General features: G+C 33.0%; 1 long non-coding RNA gene across 9 annotated transcripts; it reads right to left on the bottom strand.

The window, feature by feature from the left end:
• Window positions 1-841: 841 nt before the first annotated feature.
• Window positions 842-6,223, bottom strand: LOC132283326 (uncharacterized). Of its 9 annotated transcripts, none has more exons than XR_009471999.1 (7): window positions 5,985-6,223; window positions 4,489-4,640; window positions 3,735-3,925; window positions 3,433-3,480; window positions 2,122-2,189; window positions 1,460-2,041; window positions 842-1,368 (listed from the first exon to the last, which is right to left on the bottom strand). It is a non-coding gene; the product is annotated as an uncharacterized LOC132283326 (long non-coding RNA). The 9 variants fall into 9 exon arrangements; XR_009472002.1 differs by having other exon boundaries at window positions 2,148-2,189; window positions 3,735-3,916; window positions 5,985-6,219; XR_009472003.1 differs by having other exon boundaries at window positions 2,148-2,189; window positions 3,735-3,916; window positions 4,516-4,640; window positions 5,985-6,218.
• Between the last annotated feature and the right edge of the window lie 7,469 nt (window positions 6,224-13,692).

The raw sequence follows: 13,692 nt of genomic DNA on the forward strand, positions 1-13,692 counted from the left end.
TAAGTTTGTTCAGAAGTTTAGGTGTATGAGTTTCATGCCAAGATAAAAATAAAATAAAATAAACTATTTACAATCATGTGGACAAAAGTCTTTATGATTATTATTATTTTTAATTCTTGGTCAATTATTATGGGTAGTTTAGGATTTATAAGAGTTTATTGGCAAATAAAGATCACAAAGTTCTGAATAATCAAAAGGGCGTAGATATAGTGTCTCCCCTATGTCAATGATCATAATTGTCAAAATAACACATGTGAAGGTTAATTTTGTCCATTAAAGTGCTTTAAGAAGGTTAAAATCATAAATACATCATTCAAATAAGTTAATTCATAAGTCAAAGGGTAATAAAGTATTTTTATCTTGATTTGTGGTGTCATTGTTCAATTTAGCAAACTAAAAAAGAGTCATTGTTCAAAAAGTACCTAAATTGTATTTACCAGACTTTAACAACCCGAAAGTGTGAGTGCAATTTACCCAAATTGAAAATTGAATGTTTGCGCTACATACACTCTCGTTCTGCATAGATTCTTGAACTCTAACTGTGTATACAACACTAGCACAGTCTTCAAAAAAGAGGGGAGGGGTTCGAGTCCCGACGTGGACAAAAAAGTGTGTGTTTACTTTACAAACCTAAAAAAAACACTAGCACAATAATCATGTTAAATATTGCAACAATCATCAAAATGCACTTTCAACAGTCCAACTTTTCTTTGGTCACATTAGACTGGTTTTGAGTTTTTGTCCGCCAATTCCCAAGTAATGAAAACTTGTTATAATTTGTATATGGTAAATGCCACTCTTTCTCAATCCATACAAGTTTGATTAATCTAGAAGGCACAAGTTAGAAAAGATAAAGATTATTACCAACAAGAAGATAATACAACAATCACGATCTATACGAGTATTTAGGTCTCTGCTGTAAGTCATTTTTGTCAAAAAATATACAAAAGGTGTAAAGACCGTTTTCTTGTAGAGAATGGTGCACAAATTTGATGCACTATAGAATTGCACTTACACAGTGTTGGAAGAAAATAGAAGAATCGTACTCTAGAGATTTTATACAAACAATTAAATCATGTCAATAAACTCCCAATGGTCATCTCCAAGTAGCGATTTTCATACATGGTTGCGAGACTCTCAGGGTCATCGACAACTTGCAATCTTTCTAGGCAATAACCAGGCTCATGAAATCGTACTCTCTTCTGAATATCATCATCTTTGAGTTGTTGATCATACCGTTTATCATATTCTAAATCGACTTTCGGTTGTATAACTGAATATGCCATTCAATTGGCAACTTCGTTTCCCGTCGGATATACGAACTCTATTATATACTTGTTGAATAGGGCTAGCAAATCAAAAATATCCCTGCATAACAATAATTTTTACACAAAAGTGAAAACTTAAATTTAAATTTAAAGTATAAATAATTTTAAAGCATAAATAATTGAAATCTAACCTATAAAGTTGGGAATACTCCAGTGGTACATGCTTGTTACGCCTTAGCACTTCAATAACATTCTTATCAGAACCCTCCAATATTATATTCTCCACGTACGTGCCATGTTGCGACATGACAAATGCCAACTAATCATACTTCATTTCTAGAAGCTAGATTTGGAATAGAAATCAAATGCACTATTGTAACAAGTCCTAAATGATTTCGGAGGACTCCTCCCGCACTCCCTCTTATGGTACCATCAGTCTCTTTATTTACAAAAGACTTCAATATTCAGCTTGTACCATCCCTTGGGTGGAGCTATCCAAATTAAAACTACCACGGGGTTTTTCAGCGTTGACCTAATAGATTTGTCCAAAACGTGAATACATTCCTTAAGCATATTCAAATACATCGTACCTCTTTTGCCTTGAGGGACTCTACTGTGCATCCACATAAAGTCAATAACAGTAATGTATTAGTAATGTATTTGAATTGGGAAGGCTTAGCCAAATCAACATTACCATACTGCAACAACCCTTCTTTTCTTAAACTTTTGTTCAACCCTTGTTCATAGAACCAATTGTAAAATCTTGACGAAGTCTGCCATTTAATGATCAAACACAAATCGGGAATTATGCCAGGGCTAAAGAAAGAAAATCACAAAAAGATGTTGAACTTACAATTGCGTTGAAGTTTGGAAACATACATGTTCTGATGTAATGACCAAACACGGCGTGATGAACGATTCCTAAGGAGGCATAATATAAAAACATCATTCAAGGCAAAAATATAGCAACGAATATATAAAATATTTTAATCACATCAAGCCAAAATCTTCCTTGATTATTTTAAAGTATCAGGTACAAAAATAGGAATGTTATTAAAAATCCCTTGAAGAGGGAAGCTATTGCTAAACATGATAAAATATAATCAAACTAATTTAAATCTTTGACACCATTTCAAGCTGTGAACAATATGCTTCCATTATGTACTTGTGTCTTATTTTTCAGAACTAGCACCAAAACAAAATTTAGTATGGAATCTGTTTTCGGGAATGAAAGCAATAAATGACTGCAATTTGACCCTTGCAGCTGGGCATTAGTAATCTAGAGTATGGATGAGAAGTAATGTAACCCTTTTCTTTAGTACGTGATGTAATGTTATTCAAGATATCTTTAGCGATACAAAGTTACATTATATTCAGCGTGCAATAGAGAGGGAAAAGATAATTGATGGCACAAATGACCACCTCTTACTGTTTTGATGATAACAAACAAAGATAATAAGTACTTTTAACATATCTCCATTTGAGATGCAGTTAAGAAAGAGCACAAGCAAAAATAAAGAACAAAGGCATGGACTTATCAAAGAAGGGATGACAAATGGAAAGCCTCTTTTCCATCCACAAGGGTAGCTTAGAAATGGTGAGGGTAGATTAAATGTAAGGCAAATAAATTATAGCACTTTGGTTTAATGCTCAAAATGCATTTTATTCATCATACAAACTATGAACTTTTGTCACTTGAACTGACCGAACAGATGCTCAATATAACCGATCAAATAGCATTTTTGAAATGACAAACTGTATATGATGTGACCGATCACTTCAGCATATAACCGATCACTTAAATATGAAATAAATATGTCTTTTAAGTTTATTTTCTCTCTCCATAAATGTTGTGTCTTGAGAAAATTGAATTGATAAAAAGAAAAAAGAGTTCAAAACTGCACTTTATAGGGTGCTCCAAGGGACCATATTCCAGTAGCATGAAATAAATAAATAAATAAATAAAAATATATCCATTTTATCACTATTAAAATTAAATCATAATATGTCATAAGTATTAAAGACCATCTCATAATAAGAGCGTAATTTTTTTTACTTCAATTAAGATAGAAAACCTAAGAAGTAATAAAAGAAAAACAAAATCTTGAACCAAAGCAATATGATATTTTTCTAATACATCATGAGTCATAAACAACAAACTTACTATTTTCCGATTCCACTCGTTTCAGTGAGCTCTTTCCCTGGAGTAAACCTATATTAAAGGGACATAATTCAAACACCTCAGAAACTTTGTGGAGAGATGGAAACTGGACTTTAATAACAATCAGAAGTTTTTCTTTCATAAAAAGAGAATAGCAATAATAATAACAGAAACTATAAGAATATGAAATCAATAAACTTGAATCGAGTTCAAAATGATTAAAGGAAGTATTACATATCGGCAAAGACTTACAGATTTCAATTAGGAATCTACTAAAAAGAAGAAGAATAGGAGGAGTTAGCTACCTAATGATTGAGGAGGCATGACTCTTAGAGGCTCAGAACCGCCACCACCCTAACCGTAACAGTTAGACAGTGAAGAGAGATTCTCTTCTCCTCCTTGCCCCTGCACCCTCTTCCTTCTTTCTTCACCTTACACGAGGATTGAGGTTAGGGTTTTCCTTTCCATGCCCTGCGTTCCTTCCTTACTGCTTCACCTTAAATTTCAGATTAGCAAACTTAAATTTCAGATAGACGTCAAAGTTTGACTTTAAATAAATAAATAAATACTAAAAAAAAAAAAAAAGGTTTCAATGACTAACTAGTATATAACTGATGATATTAAAACTAAAAAACAGGAGCAGGATCCACAAGCACCTAACAATAATAGCATATGATATAAGGAACAATCAAAATGAGAACAAGAAAGGGCATTCAAAACACCAAAAATCAAGAGAAGCTGCAAAATCACAAACATATAAGAAAATAAGCCAGAGCCAAAATATATCAAATAGTTCAGAAAATGGGACAAAGCCCTCATTTTTAAGGCCACACACTAAAAAAATTAACAGAATTAGAAAAACCCAATGTTGCATAAAGATGGTGTTGAGAGAGCCCCAAATTTCAACCACACATGACAAAACAAGAAACCGAAATCCCAAAATTCAAACACCAAAAATAGAAACCCCAAATCTAACCTAAGCACCAGATAGATCGATTCACATCGATACGGGTTGAAACCACATTGCGTATTCAGATCAGCAACAAAAACAACACAAACCTAGAAATGGAGGCTAAGATTTCTTACAGCTTCCGCTTCCGAACTAAGAAAATCTCTATCTTTCCTCCTCCTCCTGAGTGAGACCACAACAGGGCCGGCCCTGAGATTCCAAATATTTTGAGAGGCCCTAGGCAAACTTTCAAATGTGATGCCTTGAGTTTCACACGCGCAAAAAAGAATTATAAGAGTGTGAAATTTTAACATGATGTTTTCAAATTCTATAGCTAATACAATTGTGCCCGTGTATTGTGCAAAAGACAACTAATAACTATAAATTTATCACCACCAACAAATAATTGTGCGCCTGTACATTGTCCATAAGACAACTAACTAATAAGTATAAATCTATCACCACCAATAAAAAATTGTGCGCATGTGTTGTGTGCTTAAAACAACTAACTAATAACTATAAATTTTTATTACCATCAATAAATAATTGTGCGCATGTGCAATGTGATAAGACAGCTAACTAATAACAATAAATTTGTCAATTAAAGAGTGCGAAATTTTCACAGGCACAAAATATAAAATGAAGAGAACAGTTTACTAGAGAACAGAAAACTGCAGCTTCTTTTACATTCATTGTTTATATAGCTACTAAAATTTAATGATTATAGATGACAAAAATATGTAGAGATGAGGTGACTATATATATATATATATATATCTATAGGAGGCTGAACTTGTAGTACTGAAGAAGTAGTGGGACTTTTAGGTTATATGTGGCCCCCACTATCATATATAGTGGAGGCCACATATATTAACTACACTACACTTTGTTGTGTGTTTTTTGGGAGCCAATAACCCGCAGTGATTGATTGATCATTGCTGTAGAAGACCTGTGCAAATTAATTGAAAAAACCATTAACTTTTGTTTTGTTAAAGCCTGCTCTTGATTTCCATGTGTTTGTCCATTCTGATGGCAAGTGCTTTGACAGTATTATTAACTGAAATTCTAGCAGAGCCAACTTCAAATAACATCAATAATGGTGGTATGTATTCATATAAAAATAAAAATACCCTTAATTTGGCACTTTTAATTATGAGCATAATTTAGAGATCGAAAAAGTTAATTATTACCTCAACCCACTAGAAGGGATCCTTAATTTTTGTGGGATTGAATGTGAAAATGCAAAAAATTATGAGGAAAAAGGGTATGGCTGCTGCAGTCGTGAGATTGGAGTGGACTTAGGAAAAAAAAAAAAAGTACCTGCCATAGATTATGGACTCGATCGCCATGAAAGACACGTGTAGAAAGGCACACATTTATTAAAATACTAAGAGAACCATAATATATTCATTCAGCTTTTGATAGCCATCACACACACAAAACCCTAGCTACTTTTCACTATTAGAAGGCCCGAATCAAACGAACCAAAGTTAGATCAATCAAATGATGAGATGAACGAAAGAAAGAAACATATATAAAAGATCGATTCATGCAAAAGGAGAGAGAAGAGAAGAAAAGAGAAGAGAGAGAGAGGGGATGAACATACCCTGTCACCTGAGGCGATAGCGGAGGCTGCGCCCTGCGGAGTGTCGAAGCAGATTGTGTCATCTGAAACTTGCCTTAACTTATTTTTATTTTATTATTTTTATTTTTTATCCATCCCCTATGGGCCTCAAAATGTGAGGCCCTCTAAAATCTGAGGCCCAAGGCGACCGCCTTGGTCGCCTTCGGCCAGCCCTGGGCTGGCCCTGGACCACAACATGAATCAACTTCCCTCTCTTCTCTCTCTCTCTCCCTATTCTCTTAAGGGCTAGCAGTGAATTTTGGCGCCATTGCACCAAGCTGAGCCTCTGCTTTAAATGGAAGAAGTAAAGGAGGATTGGATTGAAGTTAGGGTTTTCATATCCAACGGCTGAGATCGATTTTGTATGGCTCATGGGACAGAATTAATGCGTCAAAATTTTAAGTAAATGACCTGGCGAATAGAACACGTGTGAACTTGGGATAAAATTATGCCAATGGCCTAAAATTTAAATTAAGAATTTAAAGTATATAATTTTTTTTAACTAAAGAATTAAAAGTATTGTGTGGGCTTCTAGGTAGTTGTGATTCTTCACGAACTTAACACACCCAAGCTTAAAGGCTTTTTTATTGAATGACCCTTCAAATTTTTGTCTAAATTAACGGTCTCAAATCCAACTTTTAACCAGTTGTTAATTAATAACTTGGTTTGCTTGTATTCTTAATTAGGTTTAATATTACTCCGTAATATTAGACTATTTTTTGTAGGAAGAATGGAATGAAATGAAATGAAATGAAATGAAATGTTTTTTTTCCGCAAACATGAAATGATGCAGGAATGGCATTTGTTCCATTCCAATGCTTGATTAAAATATTTTGAAACCTATAGTGATTAGATATGAAATGATGTTGAAATGAATTCCAAATTGAGTTCTTCACAATACTTGTGTAGGTGCAAATAAATTAAACTAATAAAATAATATTTTTCTATATTATTATTATTATTATTTTTTTTAAATAAAAAAATAAAAAAAGAGAGATGTGTTGTTATTATTATTATTATTATTATTATTAGATTAGACCTTAACCACTTCTAGATTTTGCTAACAAAGTCTCATGAGATAAATTGGAACAATTTATAAATGGAGAGAGAGATACATAAGAAAGGAGATCGAAGTCGGGCTTAGACGGCCCATTTGGGCTCTCATTTGGGCCCATTAAGCCTTTGGGATATCTAGCCCATCCTGAAGTTGGTGGATAAACTCATTCTTGAAACTAATTTTGAAGTGAAAGAGGTTTTTGATAACAAGTTCTTTTATCAGTAAGAGATTGAAAATGAAAATGAAAATGAAAATGAAAATGAATTTCCCTCAATTTTAAAGCAACCAAAGAAAAATATGAGAAGGTGACTAGTAATATGTTATTAATTAAGAATAAGTTTGACGAAAATCATACAAATTGTAAATTAAAGTAAAATATGCATATTGTTGATTATATGATTTTAAATAGAAGGCTACTTCATTTTTCAAAAGAAAAATGATCTGAAACTGTAAAACATCATAATCTAATTAAAGTCTATTGTTCAGTAATTTTTTTATTCAAAAAATTACACACTACATATATCATACGCAAGTACAATAAGAAAACTTTAAAGTAGGAAAAAAGAGAAGAAAATTTTAAGAAAAATGAGAACTTTAAAAAGAAAAAAAACAAATAGAATTTGATTAAAGTCGAGAAATTTAACCTTTTTGAAGGAAATCAAAGAAATTTGAAAAGACAAAAAAATAAAAAAAATAAATAAATAAACTAACTAAGAAATGATTATAGAAATTAAAAGTTTTAGGGGTGGCATTATATTGAAAATTTCATATATATATATAAAAATTATAAAATAACTATACATAGTAGTGGGTGGGGTCAGGTTAGGGAGCATGTGTTTGAGGCACACTTGGATTCGCCCCTGACAGCACCACATTTATAATAAGCTGAATCGATCTTACCAGTAAAAAACATAAGTCAAATACTCACATAGATTTTACTAACAAATCATTGTAGTTGTAAACAAGTAAAAAACTACAAAGAAAAAAAGTTGAATCTCACTCTTATTTACCAGAAAAAAATAAAATAAAATAAAATATAATATAATATAATTAAAAATAATAATCATAAATCAAGGAGAAAAGAAATAAGAAAGAAAGTAACAAATGTATCCACGCACACAATGGCATAACCCATTAGTGCACTAGCAAACAACACTCACTCAGAAGTCACCTTCCACCTTCCCATACACATACACACACACACATATATATATCTGACGAGCCCCTTCCTATGTGTTTAGAAAATGGACTTTTTAATGCGAGAGGTCGCTTCGCAAGGTCAAAATATGATTGTGGTTTAGGAAGCCTTTCTAGTCAAATTTACATTTATAAAACCACTACCACAACTAATGAAGTATAGTGAGTAGGGATTGTCCACAAAGATTATACGTGTTGGAATTTAACTTCGACTCTAATGTATCACAAGATTGCAAAGAGATTTGGTGAGATGATTAAACTACTTCAATTAATGAAAATGAAATTAAAATAAAACTAAGTTGAGATAGGGATTTAAGAGATATGAAGAGAGGACTTAGGGTGTTGGAATCACCACCAAGTTCATGTAATTAACCACTTACTTTCCATTAATGGGGAATATATTATTACAATCTAGATGTGGCCATAAACATAAACACAATTTGCATGTAAAAGTGTAAACTATCTAATGCAAGAGTGAATTGTCTACCTAACGTAAGTAAACTAAGTGTAGAACAACCCACCAACACAAAGGCATAATTCATCAATTAGTTAACAAATGGGTCTAATGAGAGCATACATCAATCTAGAGAATCATGGAATTTGCAATAATAAGTGTGGAGTATCAAACCAAGAATAGATTGTCTATCTACCTACAAACATGAATTAAATTGTAGAACAACCCATCAAGCATAAGTATAATCCATTAAATTAATTGACAGACCCATTCAATGAAAACCATGCTTAGCCATCACTAAATCCTTAATTAATCACACATAAACATGCAACCAACATAGAGAATCTAGTGTAGAGATCAATTCCCAAATAATCACACATAAGATAGCATGTAATTAAAATTGAGAATCACTTGGAAGAATTGAAAAAACAATCACAAGGCTAACCACAAATCACAACAATATATATAAATTCCCAAAAAAAGAAATACAAGGGTTTAGATTACACAAGACTTAGGGCTCATCCAAGCCCTAAGTGTAGATCTAACTAATCATGGAGAAGGTAGAGTGGTCATGAAACCCTCAAGGGCAAGCTCCAAACATGGCTCCATCTTCTTCTTCCTCTTTTTCTTTTTCTTCTTTGAAGTTCAAGAGATAGGGAGTATGTGGATCTAGAGATGTGTTCTTGAGATGTGTCTCCACTTCCTTCTTTTCTTCTAACCCTAATTTTTAACTTTCTAGAGAGAGAAAACTAATGAAAATATAGAAATTACAATGTAAAATATGAATCTCTCAACAAAAATGGTTCAATCTCTCATATATACAAGGCTTTTAGAGCCTAAAAATGTGAGAACTCAGCCCTAGGATCTCCTTTTTCAAGCACAGCCCGAGTTGGTTCGAAATGAGCTTTAGATTTGCTTTTTAATAACTTTCGTGAATAGTTCGATCGATCCAACCAATAGTGTGATCGATTAGAGGTATGGTGTGATCGATCAGAGGTATGGTGTGATCGATCAGGGTTCGATTGATCCAACTTTTCTTCGATCGATCCAACTTGGCAGTTTTCAGCATCAGCCTCCTTTTTGCTCTAGATCAACCACCTTTTGCTCCAGATTCTCACCAAGAATTAGTTTGACTCCAAAAAGGCCTTAATGGACTGAAATTAGCCCGTTTTAACGTTATTGACCTGAAATAGACAAAAGCACAAATAAGTACTAAAACGGGAAAATAAGATAGATAAATGGACTAAAATACCCTCGGTTAGGTACTAAAATGTGTAACATTTGAGCACTCATCACACCCCCAAATTTAGATATTGCTGGTCCCTAACAATAAACTACGAAGTAAAGAAAGAAATGAACAACTAAACAACTACGAACTAGAAAGTAATAAATGGATAACGCCACTTTCGTAGGGAATACGATTGCATTTAGCACATGCAACAAGCCTTTTAAACCCCTAAGTTACCCTTAGTAGACGAGTGAAGTCTTGTGAGGGTTTCCAGAAATGATACCCACAAACATTAAGCTCATTCTCACTAAAAAGGCACCAATATTCCAAACAAGCATTGGGAGAAAATTACCTCAAGTATGCAATTTTTCAACCATTTCCAAGCAATCTCCCAAAATTTTAACATCAAGCAAACAAATATGATCTTCCACATATCAAGACAATGATCATGCAAATTAAAACAACTCTAAAATCATTTTTAAGTGAACCAGCATCAAATATGTTACTATCTAAGCCAACTAAAGAAATGATCACATCCGGTCTTAAGTTAGCACACAAATCTAGTACCGATCATCAAGACAAAGAATGAATCTTTTATTAAAACTTTATTGATCTAGGTATGCTTATTCTTTTCACTCGAATTCTTTTCTTTCTTTTTATTTTTTTTTATTTTTTATTTTTTTATTTTTTTTCTTAATCCTAAGGATCAAAGATGGAAGTATGGTGCAATGTGTTGATCTATTAAGCTTTCTAGCGATTCATGAGGTCGAGCGTTAGGTCAATGACTCCCAAACCGGACGACTTTAGGGCATTAGGTGTTTAAACACCCCTAAGGACTTACAAGCTCAAATCAACTAGGTTACAAATCAAAACAACCTACATCTAATCATTTCCCACTTCCCACCTTTTGGGAGAAGCCCTCACTTTTTTTATTTGCTTTTGCTACAACATTTTTTTTTTTTTTTTTTTTTTTTTTGATATAAGTTCAATTATTAACCTAGAGTTTGGGCCTTCCACCTTTCAGCACGAGAAATTCGGTGCTTGATGAGGTTAGAATCCTGGCTACTTAGTGAAAAGAGTTTATTTTCCATATTTATTAAGAATGAAAACTTTCAATGCACTACTAGCTCAATTGGGATATAATAAAATCAATAATCAACAAAGCATGTACCTCACAAATGAATGCTAGTGTGCGTCTGTGCTAGTGTAGAATTCTAGAGTGAATCTCAAAACAATCACAAAATCAAGACTATGTCGACCACAAGTGCAAGCAAGATATCAATCTTTCAAAAAATTTACTCCTAAATGGCATCCACAAGTCATACAAGGAGTATTGAACTCTCAAATCAAGCAATTTTTAAATTCTAAGCAATATAGTCCTCAAAATATCAAAATCATAGCTAACATCAATCTCAAATCTCAATCATGCATTTAAAACTCAACTTTAAGTAGAATGCAACAAAGGCAAAGACACCTCACCCCCAAACTTAAATCGCACATTGTCCTCAATGTGCAATGATAACAATGGAAAAGATGGAAAGAGTATACCGTAGTGGCGAAATCATGAAGCCCGGCAATGATCCATTGGGAAAGAGTGTATCCCCAAACTTGGAATCAATAACCTATTTGAATAACCACACTAACAAACTCACATCAAATATCAAATGGGATAAGAATAATCAAATCATGCATTCTAAGGCAATATAACACAAGATGAAAGAGATATATGAGATCAAGCCTTAACTAAAGTATGAAAGTATGTATGATGACACATAAGGGCACAAAGGCGAAAAGTTTATATATATATGTATATATATATATTATGAAAGTATGTACAATGAAATAAAATTCAAAAAATATGCACAATGATTGCTAAGTTTAACGTCTCTAGCAAGACGGAATGCCACTTTAAAGATTGTTTTTTTTTTTTTTCCTATTTATTTTTTTAGACAAAACAAATATGTACACAAATAAAAATAAAAAGGCAAGTAAACAAAAATGCAAGAAGTAAAAATGTAAGGAAATAAAGAGTGCAAAGAAATAAAAAAAAAAAAAAATTCAAGAGAAAAGTAACTAAATAAAATAAAAGAAAATGAAAAATAAAATAAAAATAAAAAGAGGAAAAAGTCAAAAAGTCAAATGAGCAAAGCTGTGATCGATCCCGACTTGGATCGATCATACCATGATCGATCTCTATGCTTGCACGATAGAACAGAGGCATGAAATTTGCAAAGCTTAGAAATTTTTTCTAAGTATGGAAGTGAAATCGATTGAAGGGATAACTGGATCGATCGAGGGATACTTGGATCGATCGGATGGAAAGTTTGAATGATACATAGAGAGATGAAATATGTAGAGAATCTTCGCACGGTGGAACAAAGAGATGAGAGTATATAGTCCTTGGAGTGGTGTAAACTTTATTATCCTACTAGCTTTGTGACAGTTGTTCTTGCAAGTACATTCCTATTGTTTGATTTCGCATTTTACTTCAAGTTGACAATCCTAAGTTATTGTAACTTCTTGTTGGCATTGGTGGTTCTAATATTGTTTAATTGCATTGCTTGTTGTGGATTGCTTTCAAAATGTTTCAAAAATAGCTTTAGGATGATTCCTTAGCATTCCCTTGAAACTAGACGTCAGGGAGCATGATCCACATTTGTTGTTTATATTACACTTGCAAAAACCTTTGAAACTTTAGGTTATATGCATACGCATTGTCCTACTGAGCAATTCGATTACGCTTATTATACATGCTTAAAATAATCAAAAGCTAATAGATTACATTGCCAAGACTATAAATTTACATTTCTATGGAATTAATTTCAAAATAATACATGTTTAAACCCAAAACTTTACAAATATGGTATCAATTACAAAAAGGTGATGAAAATAGACTTTATGTCTATGTCTAACCTCATAAAGATACACCATCCACCTCTTCTCTTGCAACCCCTGAAAATGTTTAAAATAAAAAGGTGAACACTACCACTCAGTAGAGTATGCCTAAGGCATGACTCTTAAAGCCCCGTGAGTAAACATATAAAAAAAGGGAGGTCAAGCTAGGAGGATTATACTATTGCAGGGAAAATAACGGAATCACTATACATGGCATTGGCAACAATATACATGTAAAAACTTAACCACATTCACATATACACAATTCTATCACAAGTTTTATCAATGCAAATCCATGCTTATGCCGTAACTCTTCCCGAACAAATCCCATGATCTCATCCTACACACAACTGCTTTTTCCCAACCAATCCACCTCACTATACAAATCCACACTAGAGGCCTCTACCTCCAAATGGCACAAGTCTACCGCTTGTCCACCATTTGGAACACTGATTAGCTATCCCTGGCGTGAGACCACCACTCATCAAACCATTTGGGCCTAACTACTGAAATCTTGGAAACATGACTACTGCTTGTCTTTCATCCATCACAACCTTCCTTAACTTGAATCTCATCCTTCTCACATTACCCCTTTCACTCACATATTTCCCACCCAATGCAAGAGCTAAAAATACCTCAATAAATGCTCGCCTTCCAACTTAAAATGACTAGACTCCTAGTGAATGTCAAGAATGAATATTCCATTAATTATAATAAAAAATCATATTACATTAACAAGATTCTACGATACATGGTTCAACATTTTAATTCACAAAATCAATTATTGATAAGTGCTCAAATGTGATGCATTTTAGCACCTAAGTTTGGGTATTTTAGTCCATTCATTTATTTTTATTTT

Source organism: Cornus florida, unplaced genomic scaffold, assembly GCF_030987335.1.
Source record: "Cornus florida cultivar Cherokee Brave unplaced genomic scaffold, ASM3098733v1 CherokeeBrave_3.0.0_Hap2_Chr11, whole genome shotgun sequence".
NCBI classification, from domain to species: domain Eukaryota; kingdom Viridiplantae; phylum Streptophyta; class Magnoliopsida; order Cornales; family Cornaceae; genus Cornus; species Cornus florida.